This window comes from Stegostoma tigrinum, chromosome 15, assembly GCF_030684315.1.
Source record: "Stegostoma tigrinum isolate sSteTig4 chromosome 15, sSteTig4.hap1, whole genome shotgun sequence".
Classification (NCBI taxonomy): domain Eukaryota; kingdom Metazoa; phylum Chordata; class Chondrichthyes; order Orectolobiformes; family Stegostomatidae; genus Stegostoma; species Stegostoma tigrinum.
The window spans coordinates 61,305,975-61,330,000 of record NC_081368.1 but is presented as its reverse complement, the minus strand read 5'-3'; the positions used below and the strand labels follow the sequence as shown (position 1 = coordinate 61,330,000).

Below are 24,026 nucleotides of genomic sequence, written 5' to 3'. Positions count from 1 at the left end.
ATTAATCCTTATTATCTAGCCCAATATTAGTCCTCTGACTATACCTAGCCCCAGTATTAGTCCTTTCCCTGCAACTAGCCCAGTATTAATCCACTCATTGGAGTCAACCCCTTTCAATCGTCTAACTGTAGTTAGCTGAGCACTGGCTGCAGATAAACCAATCCACACCCTCGAAACGGTACGTAATTAACCCCAGTGACGAGCTGATGACACACTTACATTCGTCTCAGAAGAGGTTCTATGCAACTCCTCCCATATGGTCTAGCGGTTAGGATTCCTGGTTTTCACCCAGGCGGCCCGGGTTCGACTCCCGGTATGGGAATGAGAATTTTTTTTCCTTCAAATTTTTTTTTGAGTAATGGAGACGTGTTCAAACAAACGTCTGAACGATTTCCCCCATAAGTTGCAGCGACTGCAACAGACGCCGCTGCGACCGATAGTGGGATTGCGTTGCAATGGCCTCCCTTACCTGGGGCTGCCTGGAGCCTGAGTTTGGCTAACATTGGGACCAACTGGGATAGAGGGGATTTTGACTCTATATTACCCTGGAATCCTCTCAAATTCCCGTCCCGTAGCTTTCGTCGGGCGTAAAAGGACAAAGCGTGACTCTCGGGGGTTCTCTGTCAATCTTCTGACTTTTCCCATGGTATCTAATGTCGAGAATTCAGGGACTTTTTGGGAGTGAGGGTCACTTCTGGGAAAGAAGGAGTAGTTCCCTAAACCAAGGGACCGTCTCCAAATGCACTGCACGGGCAGTGTAAATCATAAGGACCATTTATTAAAAAGAAACACAGTTTGACATGGTTTTCTACTGCGGACAAGTCCGAGTCACTTCCAGTCACAGCCGTCAGATGAACACAAGCAAATCTGTCGGGAATTTAAAAATTATAAACATTTAAATGTTTCTGTCGATGTGGACACTCTCCCAGAGACCGGGACAATGACCTTAAATCCAGCAAGTACAATTATGCTCAGAAAGCCGACTTCATCCCAGTCCAACCTGGCCCCCTGCACAATTATCCCGCACTATTAAGTTATTATCCGAAGTAAAATTAATTTCGAAATCCCATTTTATCAGAGCAAGTTCCCTCCAGTGGCAAACAGAAACCAATACTTTTTCAGTCTCCTGTTTTCTTTCTACTCTCGTTGTCAAAGTCCCCTTAATCCAATAATTAATTGCACTTACTTTTCCATTTCTTTGTTCCTAGTTAATTCCTATCCCATAGGTGTTAACTCTGGTGCACCTATATATATTTGTGTCTTTTGGGTGTTATATTGTCATCAAATTGAGAATTATTTTGGAAAAAAACTTCGAAAATAGCTTTTTTACTTTAAATTGAAAAGCATTTTATATGTCCGCCCTACTGGAATTATTTAGCATATTCAAAACCGATTTGTATATGTTCCTTTCGTGGATAATAAACAGTTCTGGCGCCAGTCAAATGATGTTAATTCTCATCGCATCTGAAGCTTGGAGACCGCCCCTTGCTGCAGAAATTGGCCACAGTGTTATGGAAAAATGTGATTCGCCCGGAGCCAATGGAAAGGACGAGAAACGAGTTAGGAAATCCCCAAACCTTCAAGGAGTTTTGGTGGGGAGTGAGACCGACTGTGGAGGCAGGCGACTGTGAAGAGACTTCGCCTCATTCATCAGCACTGACCTGTCTCGAGGTGACTCTACTCCCACGGTGAGTAGAGAACAAGCTCAGGGTGGGTTTCCTAACTTTTTCTTTGTGTTTAGTGCGAAACTTAGCTACAGAAGGAGACAGTCCCCTCAAATAAATGTGATTACTGGCATCATGTTCATTGATTGCATGACCCGTGACCCACTGTGCCCAGGATTTTGCTGCGCCTGACGCACGTTTTCTTAAAACGTCTCCACTTCAATGATCGTACACACGCAGTAAATTGTTCTAAAAGTTGAGGGGATTAAGCCATTGAGTGGGGTAAGTATGGATGTACCGGTGGATTCAAAACAGCATGCTCGAAGCGAACAAGTTAATGACAGCTCAACTCACGAAACACCACCCCCCCCCCCCCCCCCAATTTTACCGGTTGGGAGTCTTTTAGTTTTTGATAAAATATGAGCTTGTAAATGCAGTGATGTAATCGCATCACCAGGAGATAATCTTCATCATTGTGTTGATTGCTTCATTTGTGCTCACACACACTCGCTGTGATGTACTCCTGCGATCAAAAAGTCATTGTTGCTGGCGACAGTCCAAGATGTTCAAGGTTGTAGGAAACTGTGTGCTTCACCCCAATAACCTGATCACTGAGAGCAAAACATAGTGGGAAAACGTTCTGCAGCTCGATAGCTGGAAAATTCAAATATGGAAAGCAACCAGTGGTACTCTGTCTTGAAGTAGAATAAACATTATGAATCACCCAAAGTAATTTGGGTGTGGATTGGTTGCGGGGGGGGGGGGGGGTGGAGTGAGGAAAAGAGGGAGTCCTGCTTCTGTGCACTGTTTAGAATAGTCAGCATTGACTGCAAAGTCATCTGTAAAATTCCATTGGCCTTCTAATGGTCTGACCTGCCTGATTTTTTTGGGGGGAATACAGGGAATCTCAGAATTGTGAAGCTGTTTGCAATTTTAAAAAAGTCAAAAGAAAATGTCAAACTGACAGCAAAATTGCAAAATGTTTGGAGGAATTCAAATCCAAATTGTGGAATAGAGATTTTATTTTCAAAATTAAATGTGTGTTTCTATCCATATTGTGCTGTGGTGGTTCTGAGCTGTTCAGCATATTGACTGGCATTTGGAGTTCTGACAGAGCAGTAAGTGTGAGATGTGCCTTTCCCATACAACAGCTAAAGACTTTAGTCATTTAATAGGGTGGGATGATAAGAAATATGAGGATTTTGTGCAGGGGGAGTAAGCCAGATGACAGAAGACTAACTTACATTTATATTGTCCCTTTCACAGCTCAGAACATGCCAACTACATCACAGTCAAGGAAGTTATTGAAGTGTAGTTACTATTGTAACCCAGGAAGTTCAGCAGCTAATTTATGCAGAGCACACCTCCACAAACCTCAATCTATACCAAATCTGTCTATGATGTTAATTTGAGGCATACATTATTGCCAAGACACCAGGGACACAGTCATAGCATCATACTGCATGGACGCAGACCCTTCAGCCCAACCAGCCCATGGGATGTTTTAATTCATGTAAGGAGGCCAGGCAGGGCTTCTATTTAACACATCACCCAATAAACAGCAACACTGGCAGTTTAGCATTCCCTTAGTACTGCATGTTGTCAGCCTAGATTTTATGGTCAAATTATTGGAATGGAATTTTTCAACATACATCCTTCTCTCACTCTGAGGCATGAGGGACAGCTGAAAGTACTTGTTACACAATGACCTGCATGACTGCTCAGTATCTGAGTGTTCTATGTCCAATTTGCTGCTATTGAATTGTGGTAACATCTGAGATTATGTATGGAATGGCGCTTGGAACTTTAACCTTTAACCCTTCTTCTGAGACAAGAATGTTACCAACAGAGTCAAGCTGAAATGCAGTTTTCCTGTGATACCACTACACAAAGTACGATCGAAGGGTTTGACAAATTATAGTTTGGTTTTCAGGTCGTACTGGTTTGAAAATGGCAGAGTATTAAGATGCTCCAAATAGATTAGGAAAGCAATGGACTCCACTGTGATTTCAGCCTAATTTATACTTTCTTCTACATTTTAACTTGCAGCAGGGCATGTTTCATTCTGTGCTGTAGGCTTCAGCTTGTTTATTCTGGGCAGGAGTTACCTTTCTGCTGCACTGTGTCAGCTTGTTATACTGGTTGATTTCCAGTCTTATCTATTAAGGGAATTAATTTAACCGATGGGGAGTCGCTGACATTTGAAGAGAGCTGTACTTGAGATCTGCTGTTCCCTGTAACAGCTAAACCTGTAGTTATGGACTTGCTCGCTGAGCTGGTAAGTTTGGTTGCGGATGTTTTGTCACCCTGCGAGGTAACATACCAGTGTGCCTCCAGTGAAGCGTCGGTGTTCTGTCCCACTTGCTATTTAAGTGCCTTGGTTTGCACGGTTGGGTGGCATCACTCCCGGATTTGTTTCTTAGTGGTTGGTGTATAGGGTCCAGCTCTACATGTTAGTTAATGGAGTTCCGGTTCGAGTGGCAGGCCTTCAGGAGCTCTTGTGTGTGTCTTTGGTTGGCTTGTCCTAGGATGGCTACATTTGTCCCAGTTGAACTGTGTTACAATCACAGTCCTCCTGTAGTACTCCTACAGAGGGGAGTGAGGCGAGATTCCGTAGAGAGTCTTGTGCCACTTCGCTCTCCAGTCATTTGAAGCTTTGAACTTCTACATTCAACCAGGACGGCAGTTGAGGTGAAGGTGAAACTGCTCGTTTCCAGGCTTTAGTACTTTACTTACCCTTGGCCAGTCTTCCATTTTCCATTCTCCATAAATTTAAGTCTGTCCAAAACTCTGCTCAACTACTCCTGTCCCCAAAGCTTATCCATCGCATCTAGGCTTATTGATGAACAACCATGTTGATTATTAAAATTCTCAACCTCTGTAACCTAAAGTGTTCCAAGGTCTCTCTGTTTCTTCACCTCTGGCCTTTTGTGCATCCCCCTTTCCCTCTGTTGTCCTACTGGTGCTTTAACTTTCAGCTGTTTTGCTTCTAAGCTCTGATGGACCTCCAGACATCGCCTCTATACCCGTCACATTCTCTTTAAGAAGTTTCTGAAAGCCGATCTTTAGTAACCCGTCAAAATGTTTCTGCCTCTTGATGTAATGTCAATTTTCTTTATCTGATCACAGTGAAGTGGCTTCGTCCATTTTACAATGGACAGAGTCCCATATAAATGTAAGTTTTTAGCAGAGAATAAACTTTAGATTTCAGGCGGAGATGCTGATTGTTATTGTGGATCAGCCCTGTCTCATTATCAGGGTTTATCCATCTACATTCAAAGTGTCTGTGCCTTACAAGCACATACTGATTTCGTAATTTTCTCAAGATGACGTTTAGTCTGCATACATTTAGAATGGAATTACAACAAGGCTGATGTGATAAATGGAAAAGTTCAAGCTACTACAGTTTCGTTCAGAGGTTGGCTTAAGGTATGCTGTTGGAGTATGGTGGGAGAAAGTGTACCTTGCATATACCTAACCATAACAACCGGACTTGCAACATCACGTAAAGACTTGCCAAGCCTTAATCCTGCCCTTTGTTATGTAGACCAGACCATAGAACTCCAGAGAATGGAATCCTAAGTTTTCATTTTCTCTTTCCTTTGTATAATATCGAGGTTATTACAAGGGTCTCGATTAATGTACTGGGTGGCATAAGCTAACTTAATGCAGGACTGTGTTGTAGGAGAGACGGGGTGGTTGGGGTTAGTGGGTGGGAGAAACATATTAAAATAAGCATTTTTAGTTTGTGTATGGAATATTTGAAAGAGAATTATTTCTGAACAGATCTTTTTCATTTGCAGTAACATTTACCCTCTGTAAGTAACCTTCAGTTTTTGCCAGCAAGATGCTTATCAGGGAACTTTGTCATCTATGATCTTTGAAGTTTGGCCTATTCATTCATGTGAAACGGGATGACAATGGTTTGAATTGGAGAGGGGGCAAGGTTAATTTAGTCGCATTCTTTTACTGTTGTCATATATGTTTTTGATTTTAACTGTACTGACAAGCAAATGCATTGTAACTGCAATTTGCTAAGGTAGCTGCGGTGAAGCAGGGTGCGCTGGTTATATAATTTTCCAAATCAATGACTTAGACAAAGCGACTGAGAGTAATGTATCTAAGTTTGCTGACAATAGAAAGCCAAGTGGGAATGTAAACTTTGTGAGGAGAAAATAGATATTGACAGGTTACAGAATGAATAAAAGAATGGGAACTACAATGCTATTCAGTTTGACTATAAAAAACACTTTCGAAATGTATATGTTCGAAGGAACTTTGGTCTTGTACAGGGAGAACAGAAAGTTAGCATGTAGATGCAGAAAGCAATTTGAACAGCAAATGGCATGTTGGTATTTATTATAAGGAGACTAGAGTGAAAGAATTAAGTTTTGCTTCAATTATGCTGAGCTTTGAGACTGAAACTGGTGTACTATGAACAGTGTGGGTCTCCTCTTTCGAGGAAGGATATACTTGGCAAGAAAAAGTTCACTATTGATCCTTAGGATGAAATTGTTGTCTTATGGTCAAAAATTGGGAAAATTTGATCTGTCCTCTGGAAGCATATAAAACTCAGAAGGTACTTGATAGGGTGGCCACAAGTGGGTTCTCCAAGCCTGGGGATCTAGAAAAATATGGATCAGTTTCAGGGCAAGGGGTCAGTTGTTCAGGGTGGACCTGCAGAGAAATTTATTCACTGAGGGGTGTGGATAATTGGAATCATTTGGATGGTTGTGGATGCTCCATCATTGAACATAATCAAGGCTGAGATAGACAGAGCTTTGGCCTTTCTGGGAAATGAGGGATATGGGGTAAAGGCAGGGATGTGGAGTGGGGTCAGAAGATCAGCTACCATCATATTGACTGATAGAACAAGCTGAAGTGGTCATGTGGTCTCTTCATGCTCATATTTCCCACGCTGTTATACTGTTTGCAACCTAACTTGCATTAAAGCTATTCATTATCATCACCCTTGTGCTTGTATTAACTCCCAGTCCTATTTTTGTTCTTCTTTTTCCTCTTTGAATTTGGCACTGCCCGTCCATTATTTCTGTAAAGGCCTACAATTCACTCAGTCTTGCTCTAACACTGGCCTCTTGTGAGTTTTTCATTTCATTTGCCTTATCATTGGTGACAATGCCTTTTAATCTTCTCAACCCTTGCCTCAGAAATCCTCATCCCAGACCCTTTTCCTGATTTAGAAGCTGCTTAAAACCTACTTCTTTGCAGATTTTGGTGACTTGCTAAATTTAATTTTGGAATACTCTAAGTGTCTTGGGATGTGTTGCTACACTGAAGATGCAAAATTAATGCAAGTTGTTTCTGTGGTCATGTGGTAATCTTGTGCTGTTTATTTTAATGAATATGGTTTCTTGATACTGATGACACTGTGCAGTACAATCTGCACCATTTATATTAGCTGGCAGACATCCAATGGCGTTGTACACTGGAATGCTCGGGCATACCCATACAGGGTAGTAGGCGATTCTGTCTTGTTGGCTTGCATCTGCCATTACGTTCACGCTCGCCCATCATGGCCTGTCAACCCTTCCCACTCACTCCATTATATCAGACTGTTGAAAAACTGGCACGTGACTTCTGAGTAACTGCATATGCAACAATCTGCCCGTTTTCTGTTACGTCTAAAGGAAACAGGGTTGACATCAAGTAAATCTGCTCGTTTCAGATTATAAGTAACTTATCAATTGGATGTAACTGGCTGAACCTTTTGAGAAAATGAAGAAAACAGTGAGATGAAGTTCAACTGCATTAAAAGTTGGAGTTTGAATTTATGGATTAATTGACTGTAAGCTCCAAGAAGAGAGTGCCATTTGGTGCAGCTTTCCTTGTGAACTCGATCTGAGTTTGACTACCTCACCTGCAGAAGTTGTTTTTATATGGGGCTTTCTGGCACATTAGCGCAGTCAACTTGCTGGTTCCATGAGATGCGCTTTCTGCGCCAATTTCAAAGCTGTTTTGGTATATCCAAGGCTGGTGACCATGACAAGCTGTGTGCATTTTTAAGTAGGTTTAATGGGCTGCCAGTCTTTGTGAGAATGTAGCGTTTACTTTGAGTAGTTGCCAGTCATATGGGATTGACTGAGAGCTGCTATCGTAGAGCATATCATGCGCAGTACATACAGCTTAAGAGTATTGAGGCTAGTGAATTCCACCTCTATTGCTCAATTAAAAATGTTATGCATTTTAGACTGTTAGGGTATTAGCCCCCAATGATTTTACCTATGGAGTCAGAAAGTTGTGGATTTAAATTCCATGTCAGAGACTTGAGCACAAAACCTTCGGCTGACATTACAGTCCAATGCTGAGGGAGGGCTGTGCCTTCAGAGACATCATTTTTTGTACCGACTTGAATGATCTCAGTGCTCCTAGGCAGTCCTCTTAAGACTGAAGATGACTTTCTTCCAGTCTGGAGTTGTGGGCCTGAGGTTATGGAGCAGCCCAATGCTGGATGCACACACCCTGCCACAGCTGGTACCTGAAAAAAATGGGTAGATGAGATGGTTGGGTTTTCACCAGCCCTTCCACCATTTGTGTTTGGCTGCCTATCAGAGATGCTCAAAATGGTGGGCACCTTCATGGATGCTTCTCCTCATCATTTGGGTGGTCCTGAGCAAGAGATAATGGATGTTGCATTTTTATCGGCAACGCTTTGAGCATTTCCTTTGAAAGATTTTCTCTCAGCAACACTTTTTTTTGAGAACATTTTGTGCATCTTATCGGCTATACCAATGATATGGTCCAGCCAAAGCAGCTGGATTGACAGTAACCAGTGCAGTGACGCTGGGAGTTTTGGCCTCAGAAGGCATTGATATCAGAGCACCTACCCTTTCAGTGGATTGGCTGAATTCTGTGGGAGGCCTTGCAGGTGATATTTCTCAAGTGTTTTTGAGATGTCTGCAGCACATTGGCCATGTCTTCAACATATACGCAAAGGCAGGTATTATGACTGTCAATATAGATCGCAGCTAGATGCTGGATTCCAGCTCTTTGGTCCTCATCTGGTCAAAGGCTGCACTGACTCACTGGAGATAATATTGAATTTTTTTCTTCAACATCTTCCCTCACTGAAATGTGATTCAATGTTATGAGAACTGACCCAGGTTTTCCAATGGTTTATCTCTGACCCATTTACTCATGCACCTCCGTGAATGCATTGAAGCTGGTTTGTAGTTTGGTCTTGGAGTATGTGGCCACAGAAACGTTATCTGTACGCTATAGCTTGATGACAGAGATTGGGCTGGTCTTGGATGTGTACAGGAGGTGATTCAGATTGAATAGTTTCCTGTTTGACTTGTATAGAAGCTCCATTCCAGCTTCATGGATGAGGAGTGGAGTGTTACTGTGTGGAAGATGGAGACGACCACTGAGCAGTGACACAAATTTGCTTGACCCCAGTTTGTGGACACGTTGGCTCTGTAATAGAATCTTTGGAGAAGATCATAGTTTGTATGCTGTTACATTAGCTTGCATACAGTGATAAATCTCTGTGGATAGCTAAATTTGAGGGGAAAGCTGATGGATCTGAAGCCTTGGTGAGGTTGAAGAAGGCCATGTATAAAGATTGCTACTGCTCTCTACACTTTCATTGAACCTTTCTTGATGTGACGATTATGTCCTCTGTGTCACTTGATGGATGTTGCCTGCATTGAGAGTCCAATGCAGTCAGCCTCTGGGAGAAGGTAGTTTTGAGATGAATTTTTGCAATGACCTTCCCTGTGACAGATCGCTGCAGACCCCTCCATAATCAACATAGTATGGAGGTGGATGAACTCAGCAGGTTAGGCAGCATCAGAGGAACAGGAAAGTCAACTTTTCGGGTCAGGACCCTTCATCAGAGCTCTGATGAAGGTACCTGAACAAAATGTCTACTTTCCTGTTTCACTGATGCTGCCTGACCTGCTGCGTTCCTCCAGCTCCACACTGTGTTGATTCCAGCATCTGCAATTCTTGCTATCTCTGACCCCTCCGTAATTATCACAATCCAATTATAATTGATGATTTCTTAATATTGATCACAATGATGGAATTTCGGAGATCTGCTGGCATGCCATGTTCCTTCCACATGAGGGGGATGAGGACATATATTTGTGCCAAAACACTCTCTTCTTGTGCCCTATTTCCACATTTTAACAAAGTGCATCTGCATTGGCAGAATATGCTGTCTGAAGGTTTCTCACTTTCATGTCAGGCTGGGGTTGGCTAACATGGCATGTATAGTGTTCAGTGACATTAATGTTGAGGATCCGTAATGCTTTATGCCATTGATTTACCCCTTTGCAACATCACCTAAAACAGATTCTGATTATTACTGAATTACAATGTCTCAGATCCTGCTTTGCATAAAATGGTTGTCATATTTCCTGCAACACCGAAGTGATTATATTACAAATTATTATGTTATCTACAACGAGATCCTGAGGTCAGGAGAAGTGTTATATTGATAGAAGTCGTTCTTTCTAGGAAAGCAATTTTCCAGACATTGTTGCAAACTGTGCTTTGAAGGACAACTAGGATTATATCATTGGCATTCTTTCCAGGTTGTGTCTTCAGTTCAAAGGATACTTCTGCCTTATAAAGAGAATATTAGATTTGAATGCACTGTAGATATAAGCTCCCAGATGTGACATTATTTAATTGCACAACAGAAACCTACTTGTATTATGACTGCTGTGTTAGGTCTGGAAGGCAACGTTATGCAGGGCTTCTCATGGTATTCACAGATTCTTTATCCTTGCATGCAGCGACATTATACATACTTGCAGTGTAGAACAACAAAAGACTGTTTAGCCCCCTGAGCCTGTTTCACTGGTCAATTATATCTTGGCCAATATGGGATCTGGAACTATATGTCTTTATTCCATTTTCATTAGCACAAGTATTAAAAAATACTGATCTCAGATTGTAAAATTAACAATTGATCTACCCTCCATTGCTATTGTTTCCTAATTTTAGTCCTTAAAACGGCTGGTTCAAAATTTGAACTCCAGTCTCCCCAAGCTGATGGAAGTAGCTAGAGACAACCTGTTCTCCTAATTTCCTAAAATATTCAAAGACATTAAGATGTGATTTGATCTGAATTTCAGGGAATATGACCCGAGTTTGTATAATCTCTCCCTTGTAATTTAACCTTGAAATCCAGGTACCATTCCAATGAGCCTCCATGTCGCACTGTCTCGAAGCCCAAGCTGTACTTGCAGATGTGTAATGCTAAGAAGTACACTCTGTACTCGAGCTGTGGTCTAGCCAGGGCTTTATATAACTGAAGAACAGATACTCCTCTCTTCTGTTTTGGTTGTCCCAATGTGAGAGACAGTGTTTTATCAACATCTTAATCACTTTGTGGACTTTTCTGATATTTTAATTGTTTATGTGTATATATATAGATGCCAAGATCCTAGGGGGGAAGCAATAATACTTGGAGATCAATGTCTTTATCATGTTGGAGTTCAGTTTTGAAGGATATAACATTTGCAGGTTCTACTGATTTTCCCTTAAATCTTTGAATCTGCTATTTTTGGCTGTTCCTCATTGACAAATTATTCTAATATTTCCTTTCATAAATCCGAAGTTAATATTCTTATGGAGATGAAGTTTATTTACCACCATTTTGCCTATTCTATCAGAATTTCTTTGTAATTTTATGTTTCCGTCAGTACTGCTTACAATGCCACCTATTGATGTGATGTTGGTAAGTTGCTATGCAACTTACATCATTTTCTTACATAATTTCATTAATAAGACAATGTTTGGGGCTTTTCCAGGATGTCTAACCATATAACGGGACACCATTCATCCCTTCCTATCTAGTACAGACAAAAAAAACTGGAAATTCTCAGCAGGTCAGGCAGCATTCAGGAGAGAAAGAGTTAATATTTCAGTGAGTCCCGTTAAAAGCTCATCAATATGAGACGTTGACATTCGTTTTCATCACAAATGCTGCCTGATCCACTGATTCAGCATATTTTCTTATTTCAGAATTCCATGGCATTTTGTTTCACTGCCAATTTGATTACCTGCCCATTATGCTTACTCTCTGTCTGAAGCCGGCTCAGCCAGCAACTTGGCAACCTAATAACCTGATGTATACAGTTGAAATAATCCACTTTCTTTTTTCAGTTTTAGATTGGATTTAGAAGCACATGGCACATTCTTTAATTCTGTAAGTGAACGGGTTTAAAGTGAGTTAAAGTCTTAGCCAAAGTGTTGAATAAGCTTTCAATGTTGGAAACAGAATTTTAGTGTTTCTGTAGGTAGGATTTTCCTTTCCAATGTTGATAATACTTTTAGAAGCAGCAGTGTAGGCGACAACTTTGTTCAGTCACGCTACATATTTGATACCGGGGAATTAATTCAGGCATGAGGGTTATGTGGAGGGGGTGTGGTTTGGTTCTTTATCAACCCCAGATTGCCAACTCAGTGAACAACAGGAACTTGAGAGAGGAAGGTGAAATGTGTACCTGTCTCACTGGTGTTCCAAGGGCAATTTTGCATTCTCCTCGAGTCAACAACTCATTTCTCTTTTTTGAAATCAAAACCAGATAAACTTTGTTTTGTATCCATGTAACACTTCCCCATTGAATGCAATGAGAGATTATAGTCATTGAAAGGTTCAGTTTGCAGTGCCATCATTATCATTACACCTTCTTCAAATTCAGATGAGTGAAGAGAATTATTTCTGATCGAACATCCCTACTTGATGTTAGTAAAAAGACTAAACAGCATGTACTGTTGCAAATACAGTGTACAGCAGATCTATCTGCATCTGTAGTTAGAAAATGTTCAATTTTAAGGTTGATGATCTCCCATCGAGACAATATTTCTCTAAATTTTTTTAGTTCTCACAAAAGCTGTGAACCTCAGATGTCCCAAAGCATTTTGGATCAAAAAGAACACTTTTTTTTCGAGGTATGGTCACTGTCTTAAGCTTTAGATCCATGTTTACACTATGATGTCATGTTACTGAGTAGTGTGAATGGGGACAGCCTGTGTATATAAACCAGGATGCCAATTTTTTTCACAACCCAAAACAAAATGACAGTTTTTGTTTAGAAACAGAGACTTTATTTAACTGAAATATAAAGAGACAATGCTGGAGAAATTCAGCAGGCCTGGCAGGATCTGTAGCAAAAGAAGCCAAATTAAAGTTTTTTGTCCAATATGACACTTCTTTGGAGCACCATTTGTTCTGAAGATAGTTAAACTGAGTGCTGCGTTTTTATAGAAACATTGGCGTGGACAACTACTTAGCCAAGAGGTGATGAAGTTAAACTGTTGGCAAGACCTTTGATTTAATAACCTTAGGATAGGTCAGGCTTGCTGCCTGTCTGGCTGAACTCACACACCTTACTGTCACCGAATCGCTCTTGAAGGTGGTGGTGGTCTGCAACACTGAAATCCGTGCAGATTGATCCATTTCTGAAGAAGGGTCCAGACTCAAAATGTCAACTTTCCAGCTGCACTGATGCTGCCTGGCCTGCTGTGTTCCTCCAGCTCCACACTGTGTTATCTCTGACTCCAGCGTATGCAGTTCTTACTATCTCTAGATTAATCCTCCATTCCATTTGGTAGGGAGTTCCAGGATTTAGACCCAATGATGAAGCCGAAAAAGCATTTTTCTTTATCGGTGTGAAGGTTATGACCGGGGAGGAAGGGGAAATTTCTCCCCTATTTTTAACTGTCTTGATCATTTGCGCCAATTTTCTAATTTTGTTTTTAATGCAAGCTATCACTTCAACTGAAACATAGTTAGCAAAATCAAAATGAAGGAGCTAGTTCTGAAGTTTTCTTGACTGAAAGAAAGAGACATTTTATTACCTACTCAGCAGTGCTGAAAATGGTGTCATCTGGGGTGATAGGGAATGTTCTCTATGGCATTGTATTTGTTAGTTGTTTAAGTTCTTAGAGTCCTTGAGTTGTGAGAGTGAGAACTAAATCCACAATTATCCACAAGGCTGTTCTCTTTCCTCAGCAGTAGTAAAATGTCAGTGGGGAGAATCTGGAGTTTTTGGTGATTTAAATTGCTGTTTACCCATTTGCTTTATCCCCAGGCACGGCCTTTGGTTGGAAGGGAGGTGAGAATGCAAGCCATCCAGATTGTGTTAAGAATCCATCTTATTCTCTCTCTGCACTGCCAAGTAGTTGACTGAAATATGGCTTGTTTGTTTATTCCTGAGTCCAGCTTCAAACTGAACACTGTTACAAGCATTATATCTTGCAACGTGTGAACTTGTTATGAAAGTGTGAATTTCGTGACACTGGCACAGTTGTCTGGTTTCACTGTTTTTGGTAAAATGGTAATTTCAGCATAACTGTTTTAGTGCATCCCACATGGGTTCCCTGGATTTGCCTCAATCTTTGGTCAGGTGCAGGTCAGTATTTGTTCTCTTTAAAAATCACTTCACTGTTATTTCTTCAGCATTTAGATCAGATGCTGCAAGTTGAATGCCTGGCCCATATTTACCATTACTGAAGCAAGGTGCGCTTGGAAACAAAATCCTTTACAAGTTGAAGATGTGTATCATAAAAACAAAAGACTAGAATCAGGTGGAGGCCATATAGCTATTTGAGCTGTCCATGCCCTTTGATGTGAACTTCTCCAATTTTGGGAATCAACTCTACTTCTTAGAAGAGGGGAGGCTCTGAGCTGGGGTAGGCTTGATTGTAGTGCCAGGCGCTGCTGGCGCATTGCTGTGAGTGTGTGTTTCAGGAGCCGCAGGGAGAAACGTTTTTGAAGGATCTCAATGTTCTGATTGTAGACATTGGTCACGGTCGGGGCCAAATTGGGATGTCCTTTGGGGATGATCCAGTCCCATGGGCAGGTACTAAGAAAGGTAATATGGCTGTAGTACCTGGTTTGCTTCAGGATATGGTCGAGCAGTTTCAAGGCCAATGAGGGTTACGAGAGAGTTGCAGTGGGAGAAAGGTCTAGGCCTGAAATGCCAGCCTTCCTACTCCTCTGATGCTGCTTCGCCTGCAGTGTTCATCCAGCTCTACACCTTGTTAACTCTACTTTCTTGCCTGCACCCCCTATCCTTCGATTCTCTGAGACTGGTAGCTTCAGTATCTGGATCTTTCATGGTCACCATTACTGCTGTCAGATTTTATTTTGGCTGCGCTTTATTAATAGAATTTAATTTACCCAGGTGCTTTGGCAGGATTTGAATTCACATCAAAGGGCAGGATTTGAGTTCAGGTCTGTGGGCCATTAGTCCAGTTCTCTGGGTTAGCAGTCTGTTCACATGACGGCTTTGCTCTCTACCCTTCGTCAAACAGTGCCACGAGGTTTCAATGTACATCTGAAAGGGCGGACCAGGTTTAATTTCTTGTCAAAAAGGCAGCAAGCTCTCCTGGCAACCTCATGGGAATATTGTTCTTTTGGAGCTTGCATTACTCTCCTTCTGACTTGCTGTCTCGCTCTCTGTCTCTCTTTCTCTCTGGTGCAGATCAGCTGCAGTACTGTACACAGAGCTTTGAGGAAGGGCATGTTGAGGCTGTCTGTTCTTGAACTGCGGAAGGTTTTGTGAGCTGAAACTGTTAAGCACCTGCAGTACTGACTGTTTTCTGCAACTTTGACTTTATCTGCCAAAGACGATGAGTAACATTACTGCAATTGATTCACCATCCTCTGAAACAGCACTGTTTATACAAGAAAACAATTAGAAAGCCACTTAGCTTCTGGCTGGGGGCTTTCTGGATGTGCCCATAAACGAGCCAAAAATGAGAGTGCTTCTTTTGAAGTTGGCATAGATACCACCTTTTCAGTGAAGAAACGCTCAGCAGTAACTTCCGACTTTAAAGCTGGATTGGTTCTAAACATTGTCACTAACAAGCAGTGCCAGGGAATCTGTCCTATAATGTTGGAAACCAACTTAGGCTAGTAGGATAAATACTTCCTGAACAGTAATATAGACTACAATGCAACGTGATTCAATACCATCTGTTTAATATTTGCATAGAGCAATCATCTGATTCAGCAAGTGTAGCAGCAAGAAGGATCTTGACAGTGTCTCCCTGCTGATGGCTGATAAATCACTTGAAGTTGAAGGTGCAGAAAATGAAAAGAAATATTTCTGTTCTAATCACTGGAATCACTCATCATAGCTTTGCCAAAATCCCCAGTCGTGGGAAAAAAATGGATTTCAAAAACTGCAGCAAAGCTTGGGGGAATAACTAGTAGATTTCTCCAAACAGGAAATATCCTGCTCTATTCTCAATATATGGCTTTGAAAATTGACAACTCCTTGGTTGAACACTGTTCCCATTTGACGATCCTCATCTCACCTTATCTCTCTAGCCTAAAGAAGTCCTCAAACACTTCTGAGATATTTGTACTTGTCCCAGTTTTGGTCTCCACCATTGGCTTCAGTAACTTCAATTGCCAAGGCTCTGAGCTCTGAAATCAATTCCCACAAACTCTCCACATCCCTGGCAACCAGAGCCAATCTACCATCCCCTGAGAAAAAGAACAGGAAATGACATCACCAACCCAAGGAAACCTAACCAGGTAAATAGAAAGCAGGACATAACACCAGCGCTTCGTCGGAGGCTCACTGATGATGTTACCTAGAATGGTGACGAAACGTCTGAAAACTAACCTTCCAGCTCAGCGGGCAAACTCACATCCAGAACCTCAACCTGAGCTACAAATCTTCTCAAAACTCGCTGGTAAGTTTGATATTAATTGCCCATCCCGGGTTGCCCATGAGAAGATGGTGGAGGTTGGCTGCAGTTACTGTGTTGAAGATACTTGCAGTGTTGTTGCACAGGGAGTTCCAGGATTCTGATCCAGAGATGATGAAGTAAAGGTGAAGTATGTCCAAGAGAGAATGTTGTGACATTGGGAGGTGTTCCCATATGCCCGCTGCTCTAATTCTGCTGGATAGTGACAGACTGTGAGTTTGTGAGGAGGCACTGCTGAAGGAATCTTAGAAATTTGATGGATCCTCCAGCATATAAATCAAATAGCTAATCTCTCTCTTTCTCTCTCTCTCTTTCTCTCTCTCTCTTTTTCTCTCTCTCTCTTTCTCTCTCTCTCTCTCTTTCTCTCTCTCTCTCTCTTTCTCTCTTTCTCTCTCTTTCTCTCTTTCTCTCTCTTTCTCTCTTTCTCTCTCTTTCTCTCTCTCTCTCTCTTTCTCTCTCTCTCTCTTTCTCTCTCTCTTTCTCTCTCTCTTTCTCTCTCTCTCTTTCTCTCTCTCTCTTTCTCTCTCTCTCTTCTCTCTCTCTCCCTCTTTCTCTCTCTCTCTTTCTCTCACTCTCTTTCTCTCTCTCTTTCTCTCTCTCTTTCTCTCTCTCTTTCTCTCTCTCTTTCTCTCTCTCTTTCTCTCTCTCTTTCTCTCTCTCTTTCTCTCGCACACTCGCTCTCTCACAAATATTTGGTTTAAATTTAGCTTTTCCAAATATGATCAGGGAGCTGTCTGTATCTCCCAGAGACTTCTGACCGACGGTTTTTAAATCACTCTGCTTTCCCTTTGACCACATTCTCTATTGGAAAGAGAACAGGATTAATCCAACTATACACAGTGCTCAGATAACAGAAACTGGCTCATCAATGAGCACAGTATTGTAGAGAAATCGAAACTTTAACACAATTGGGGAAAAGTTAGGTGGATGTAGGTTTTAATCTTTTAAAGCACTCTTTTCTTGCCTTTGGTATTGGGTGTAGAGCTCCTTTTTGTTCAGTCTTTGCCGTATGGTACTGTATATGAAAAGAAGTTTCCTATAAATGCTTTGATCGCAGCCAGAATGCTGTGCTAGGAGCACCCAGTCTGCCTCATCCTCTAGTACAAAGAAATCATTTTTAAATCATGATGGATGAGAAGGTAATCACATAAAGTCACTGAATAGTTTTATATTGAAATTGAAAAGTAAAGTAGATAAAAGATTGGATTATTATTTGCTTATACTAAGGCTTTACATCTACCGTGATTGAGAACTACTCTTTGATAAATGTGTTTTATATTCAGAAAAAAAAAACAATAGTTGCTGGAAAAGCTCACCAGGTCTGGCAGCATCTGTGAAGAGAAAATCAAAGTTGATGTTTTAGGTCCGGTGTCCCATTCCTCGGAATTGATATTCAGAAGTACTTCACATAATCCTGTCAAAAGTCAAGGCAGGAGATGCACAGATAATGTATGGAGCAAACTTGAGGTCTTAGTATCAATACAGCTGTGACTTACTGTATTATTGAACCATGCAGCATAGGAGAAGGCTATTCAGCCCATAGTGTCTGTGATAGTTTTTCTCTATTGATTATAGAATGCCTGTATTGATTATAACTTGTACATATGGCAGATGTTATTCTCTAATATTCTAACCCAAATTTAAGGAACCATTACTAAAAACAAACTTCAATAAAGATTTGGAAGACTCCAATAGAATGTTGTGGGACCACTTAGTATGACCTTGATTTTAAACCAGTCATGATGAAGTTTTTGCTGAAGATGGAACAAAGATTACTTTTCCTGCCGAACATTCATCCTTCAGTCAACGCATTACTAAAACACTGTTATCTGCTCATTTATCTTGTTTATTGTGTGTCAGTTGGATGTTGTGTTTGTTTACAACACTTCAGAAAGTAATGAATTGGTCACAAAATACTTTGCGACATTCTGTTGGTGTGAAAGTACTCCATAAATGAAGATTTTTCTGTTTAAAGATTCTGTAGAGCAGAATAGGCGTGAGGGAGCTAAATCTATTGCATTAGGGCAACGTCAGTCAATTCCCTTAGCCAATTTCACAAAGTACGATTGAATGGAAATTACTCTGTTACTACTGCAATAGGAGTGAATGATATGGCATTGGATAAGGCTGAAAATGTATAGATCATTTCTCACATTATGCTCTGAAATATACATGGGTTCAGGTATGTGTGAATCCTGGGGGGTGGGGTGGGGTGGGGATAGTTTCCTATTTATCCTCCAAAATATTAGATAACAGATATAAGAGAAACACTTAATAGAAGCACAACTCTACTGTATGGTCTCACTCCCTTCTCAGAGTTGCCCCTAACCACAGTTGTGACATGGACAGGTAACCCTGCGAGGCGTGTTGAGTATCAGTTGCAGTGAGAGCAGGCTTTACAATTGAACACCGCAAATCTGTTCTTATGCACTGAGCCTAGGTTTGAATTATTTTGTTCCTGCTGTGAACTTATTAACCTTTTGAGCACTAAGGCAATCCTTTGCAACATTTCTGCAACTGCTGTTTTTGTCACTTCATTACTTTGCGTGCTTTCATGACAACTGCTTTGACATATGCATGTTTTGTTTTAGATTTCTAGTGCTTATTTTCAGCAACCCTGGACAATCTCTTGGATCTGGCTGGCAGATTGGTTGTGGCAGTAATCAAAGGGGCTGCACTGTGCTTATCTGTACAGCTCATTCCTCTTGCGGTGTGAGCGAATTAAATCATAGAATGGAATCCCTCCATCGTGGAAGTAGGCCATACAGCCCATTACGTCTACGCCAACTCTCTGAAGGGTGGCCCACCCAGACACACCTCTCTACCCTATCACTGTAACCCCGCACTTGCCTACGGCCAATCCGCCTAACCTGCACACCCCTGGACACTACGGGCAATTCAGCATGGCCCGTCCACCTAACCTGCACGCCTTTGGAGTGTGGGAGAAAACCGGGACCATCCCGGAGGAAACTCCTGCAGGTGTAGGGAGAATGAGCAAACTGCACACAGTTTCCTGAGGCTGGAATCAAACCCAGGCCCCTGGTACTGAGGGAGCAGTGCTAACCACTGAGCCATCATGCCACCCAAATCGTTTCATCAGGAAACTGGCTGCCTTTGTCTCATTTTCCCATAGGCTCTGTTGCTGGTTTTTTGCTGCCTTTTTGATCTGAGGGGCTGCTGGTCGTTATAAATTCAAGTTGTTCTTCTGTGATTTCCTGTAAAACAGGATAGAAAATTCCAGAGCTGTCATTAATCATCCTTGCGGAAGCCCTTAAATACAAGAGCAGAATTTGGCCATTCAAGTCCACTGTGCCATTTGATCGTGCCTGATATGTTTATCAACCCTAATCTCTTATCTTCTCCCTGTAATCCTTGATCCCCCTAGCAGTCAAGAACCTCTGTCTTAAGTACGCTCAGTGACTCGCCTGCACACCCCTCTGCGACAATGAATCCAACAGATTAACCATCCTCTAGCTAAAGATATTCCTTATCGTCTCAGTTTCTAAGGGTTGTCCCTTCACTGAGGCCACACCCTTGGGTCCTAGTTTCTCCTACAAGTGGAAACATCTTTTGCCAGTCCAGTTTATCCAGGCCTCACATTATGCTGTAAGTTTCAGCGAGCTCCCCTCCATCCCTTATTCTTCTAAACTCCTTTGAGTACAGACCCAGAGTCTTCAATTGTTCCTCAAACCACGAATCCTTCATCGCTGGGCTCATTCTTGGAAACCTCCTCTGGGCCATCTCCAATGCCAGCAGATCCTTTCTTGGATACGGGGCCTAAAACTGTTCATAGTATTCCAAATGCATTCTCGCCAAAGCCTCATGCGGGCCTCAGCAGTATGTCCCTGCTCTTGTATTCTCTACCTCTTGAAATGAGTGCTGACATTGCATTTGCCACCCTAACTGCCAATTAAACCTGTATATTAACCTTAGGAGAATCCTGAACTTGGACCCCTCAGCTCCTTTGAGCCTTTCACCATTTATATACTCGTCTGTAACTCTATTCTCCCTACCATAGTGCATAACCTCACTTCTGCACATTGTATTCCATCTGCCATTTCTCTGCCACTCTCCTGGCCTATCAAAGCCCTCATGAAACTTACTTGCTTCCTCAACACCACCAGCCCCTCCACCTATATTTGTGTCACCTGCAACAATGCCCTCAGTTCCTTTTTCCATACCATTAATGTATAATGTGAGTAGTTGCGGTCGAACATGGATTCCTGCAGAACTCCACTAGTCACTGGCTGCCATCCTGACAAAGCACCAGCCAATCCTCTATCCATATCAGAACCTTGCCCCTAATGCCATGGACTCTCATCCTATTTAACAGCCTCCTGTGCAGCACCTTGTCACAGGCCTTCTGGAAAACCCAATATCCACATCCACAGGGTCTCTTTTTTTGTCTAACTTACCCATTACCTTCTCAAAAGAATTCTAACCGAATTGTCAAGAGTGACCTCCCCTTGATGAAGCTATGCTGAGTCAGTCCTATTTTGCCATGCACTTCCAAGTACTCCACAATCTCATCCTTAATAATGGAATCCTAAAATCTTTGCAATGACTCAGGTCAGACTAACCAGCCTATAGTTTCCTGTCTTATGCTTCTCTCCCTTTTAAGCAGAGGTGTTACCTTGGCCGCCTTTTAGATCTCTGGGACCCTCCCTGACTCCAGTGATTCCTGAAAGATCAACAATGCCTCTACAATGTCCTCAGCTATCTCCTTCAGAACTCTGGGATGTAGTCTGGTCAGGGTGATAGCCCCTTCAGCTTCCCCAGTATCGTCTCCTTAGTGATGGCCACTACACTCACCTCTGCGCCCTAACTCTCTTGAAGTTCTAGCATGTTGCTGGTGTAGAAAGTGACACATAGCATCTTTTCATTTCTTCTGACATTTCTTTATTTCCCATTATTCCAGTCTCATTTCCCAGCGGTACACTTTTGTCTCTCTCTTACCTTTTTAGATATCTAAAAAAAACTCTTGCAATTTTCTTTTCTATTACTAGCTAGCTTACCCTCATATTTCATCTTCTGTCCCTTTATTGCATTTTGAGTTATTCTCTGCTAGTTTTTAAAGGCTCCCCACTAATCTACACCACATTGTGTGCTTTCTTCTTTGTTTTTATACTGTCCCTGACTTCCCTTGTCAGCCTCGGTTGCCTCATCCTCACTTAGTTAGTCTTTTCTTCCATGGGGTGAATTTCTGCTGTGCCTCCTGAACTCCCCCCAGAAACTCCTGCCACTGCTGCTCCGTCGTCTTCCCTGCTAGGCTCCCCATTCCAATCAATGCTGATCAGCTCCTCCCTTATGCCTTTGTAGTTACCTTTTACTCAGTAGTAGTACTATTAACATCTGACTGAACGTCCTCTCTCTCAAACTGCAGGGTGAATTCTACCATTTTATGGTCACTGCTCCCAAGAGGCTCCTTTGCCATAAGCTTCTTAATTAAGTCTGCCTCATTACAAATCATCAAATGTAGAATTGCCTCATCCCTAGGGGCCTTTACCACAAGCTGCTCTGAAAAGACTATCGCTTAGAGAGGGTGGCTATGTGTTAATGAGAGAGCTACAGAAGCACATGAGAAACTGTGTGTGCGCGCGTGTGTGCATGTGTTTGTGTGCGCGAGTGTGAGTTTGCGTGTGTGTATGTGTGCGCTCATATAATAAAAATCGTTTTCTCAAAAATAATTAAAGGAGACCAGAACCAATATCCTGTTTGTATTACAGATCTACTTCTGTTAGTTTCAAAATATGACTATTTGAGTCCATAGTACAGGCTGATAATCCATTGTAGTATTGAATGAATGCTGCACTGTTTGAGGTATTGTCTTTTGGATAAGCTGGAAAATGAAATGCACTGCCTGGAAATGTGGCGAAGGGAGGTTTAATTGAGGCAATCGAGAGGGCATTAGATTTTTTTTTGGATTGAGGTGGTGTGCAGTAATATGGGAAAAGGCAGGAGATTAGCATAGGTTAATAGAACTGCGGGGTTAGTGGACCGAATGGTCTCTTTCATGGAACCAGGATTTATCATCAGATGGAAAAGATCTTATCAAATAATTCAAAGACTGGCGAAATCTGACTAATATTAATTCTTTGTCCAACTTCACTAAAACTGATTATCTGGCCTTTTACCCACATTGTATATTCAAATAATCTTGCTGTGCAGACATCACCTGCCACATTTATTGCATTTTTAATATGATTGTCATTCAGAAAGTACCTCATTAGCTGTGGAAGATGTTGGGATGTTTTGAGAGGTATTTGCTTTAGTTAAACAGAGTATAATGAACATTTTTGTGGGAAAACCTACATGTTTGGGACTGGTAGCTGGTCCTCTGTTTCTTACCCACCATAATAGACTGAGTTCTGTTACCTGCTTCTTCACAACATTACCTTCACAACATCTCACACACTTTCTCACGTGCATGCTTTCTTTCTGTCCAACTGTCAGAACTCAGATGATTGTTTCTATGTCTCCTTCAGCATGGCATTTGAACCTGATAAGATAATTTTTGTTAGCTCCCATAATGCGGAAAATAGCACTGAAAGATTTAATAGAACTTTATTGCAGTCCTTGGTATGTACATATCACATAGTTAGAGGTATTTCAATGTCTAAAACCATTTTGTTTACAGACAAAAATAGCGCACATCTGGCAACATGTCATGCTTCAGTTAGTTCCCAATTAAAATGGAGACCAGGATCTATCATGACCACGTCTCTTAAAGGTATTCTGCATACTAGCTCTGAGATATAACACAGCACCCATGTGTAAAGCTGCATCTTCCCAGCACCACTCATTTCTATCTCTTGCTGCTGCTGAAATCTTTCCTCCTCCAGATTAATACATCTGCTTTCCTCGTAAACCTGTTAGTTCTGAACTCCACCAAATCACACGAGAGTTGAAGTGGGAGAGAGATCCACTGATCCTTTCCAGAGGGAGGAAAGTAACTTCTTCAAAGTAGGCATCCCTAGAAGAGGCTTCGCACTGGGGTTAAAATTGATCCAGAGATAGTAGGAACTGCAGGTGCTGGAGAATCTGAGATAACAAGGTGCAGAGCTGGATGGACGCAGCAGGCCAAAGATTCTCCAACATCTGCAGTTCCTACTATCTTTGAAACAATTTTAACCCCACTGCGAAGCCTCTTCTAGGGATGCCTACTTTGAAGAAGTTACCTTCCTCCCTCCAGAAAGACCTCAGTGGATCTCTCTCCAACTGCAACTCTCTTGTAATTTATCTGTCTGTCTCCTCTCCATCTATCTTCTCCTCTATCCATCTTCTATCTGCCTCCTCCCGCCTCCCTATTTATTTTAGAACCCCCTTCCCCTCCCCCATTTCTGAAGAAGGGCCTAGGCCCGAAACGTCAGCCCTCCTGCTCCTCTGATGCTGCTTGGCCTGCTGTGTTCATCCAGCTCTGCACCTTGTTATCTCAGATTCTCCAGCATCTGCAGTTCCTACTATCTCCCCACTAAAACACAACTGCCTTATGCCCGATCCTGCTCTCAGTTCCTCCTGTCACTCTGTCTTCACTAACCTTTGTTTAATCCCTGAGCTAATATCAAATTCAAAATCCATGTCCTTGTATTGGAGAATTTGAAAAGGGGTAAAATTTTCAGTATGTACATTAGAAATCCTTTTATTTTACTGTTCTTGTTGCAA

At 41.8% G+C, this 24,026-nt stretch overlaps 1 protein-coding gene and 1 non-coding gene across 7 annotated transcripts in view; both read left to right on the top strand.

Moving 5' to 3' along the window:
• Positions 1-250: 250 nt before the first annotated feature.
• trnae-uuc (transfer RNA glutamic acid (anticodon UUC)) lies at positions 251-322 on the top strand. The gene has a single exon. It is a non-coding gene; the product is annotated as a tRNA-Glu (tRNA).
• A 1,172-nt stretch (positions 323-1,494) lies between these two features.
• elf1 (E74-like ETS transcription factor 1) overlaps positions 1,495-24,026 on the top strand; it is a 263,652-nt gene continuing 241,120 nt past the window's right edge. For 3 of the 6 annotated variants that reach the window (XM_048544400.2, XM_059651490.1, XM_059651489.1), the window contains exon 1: positions 1,495-1,688. The gene's annotated coding sequence lies outside the window, so the exon portion shown is untranslated. Of the gene's footprint in view, positions 1,711-1,927; positions 1,947-24,026 lie in introns of those variants that run through there. The other 3 variants (XM_059651491.1, XM_059651492.1, XM_059651493.1) reach the window with 3 other exon arrangements.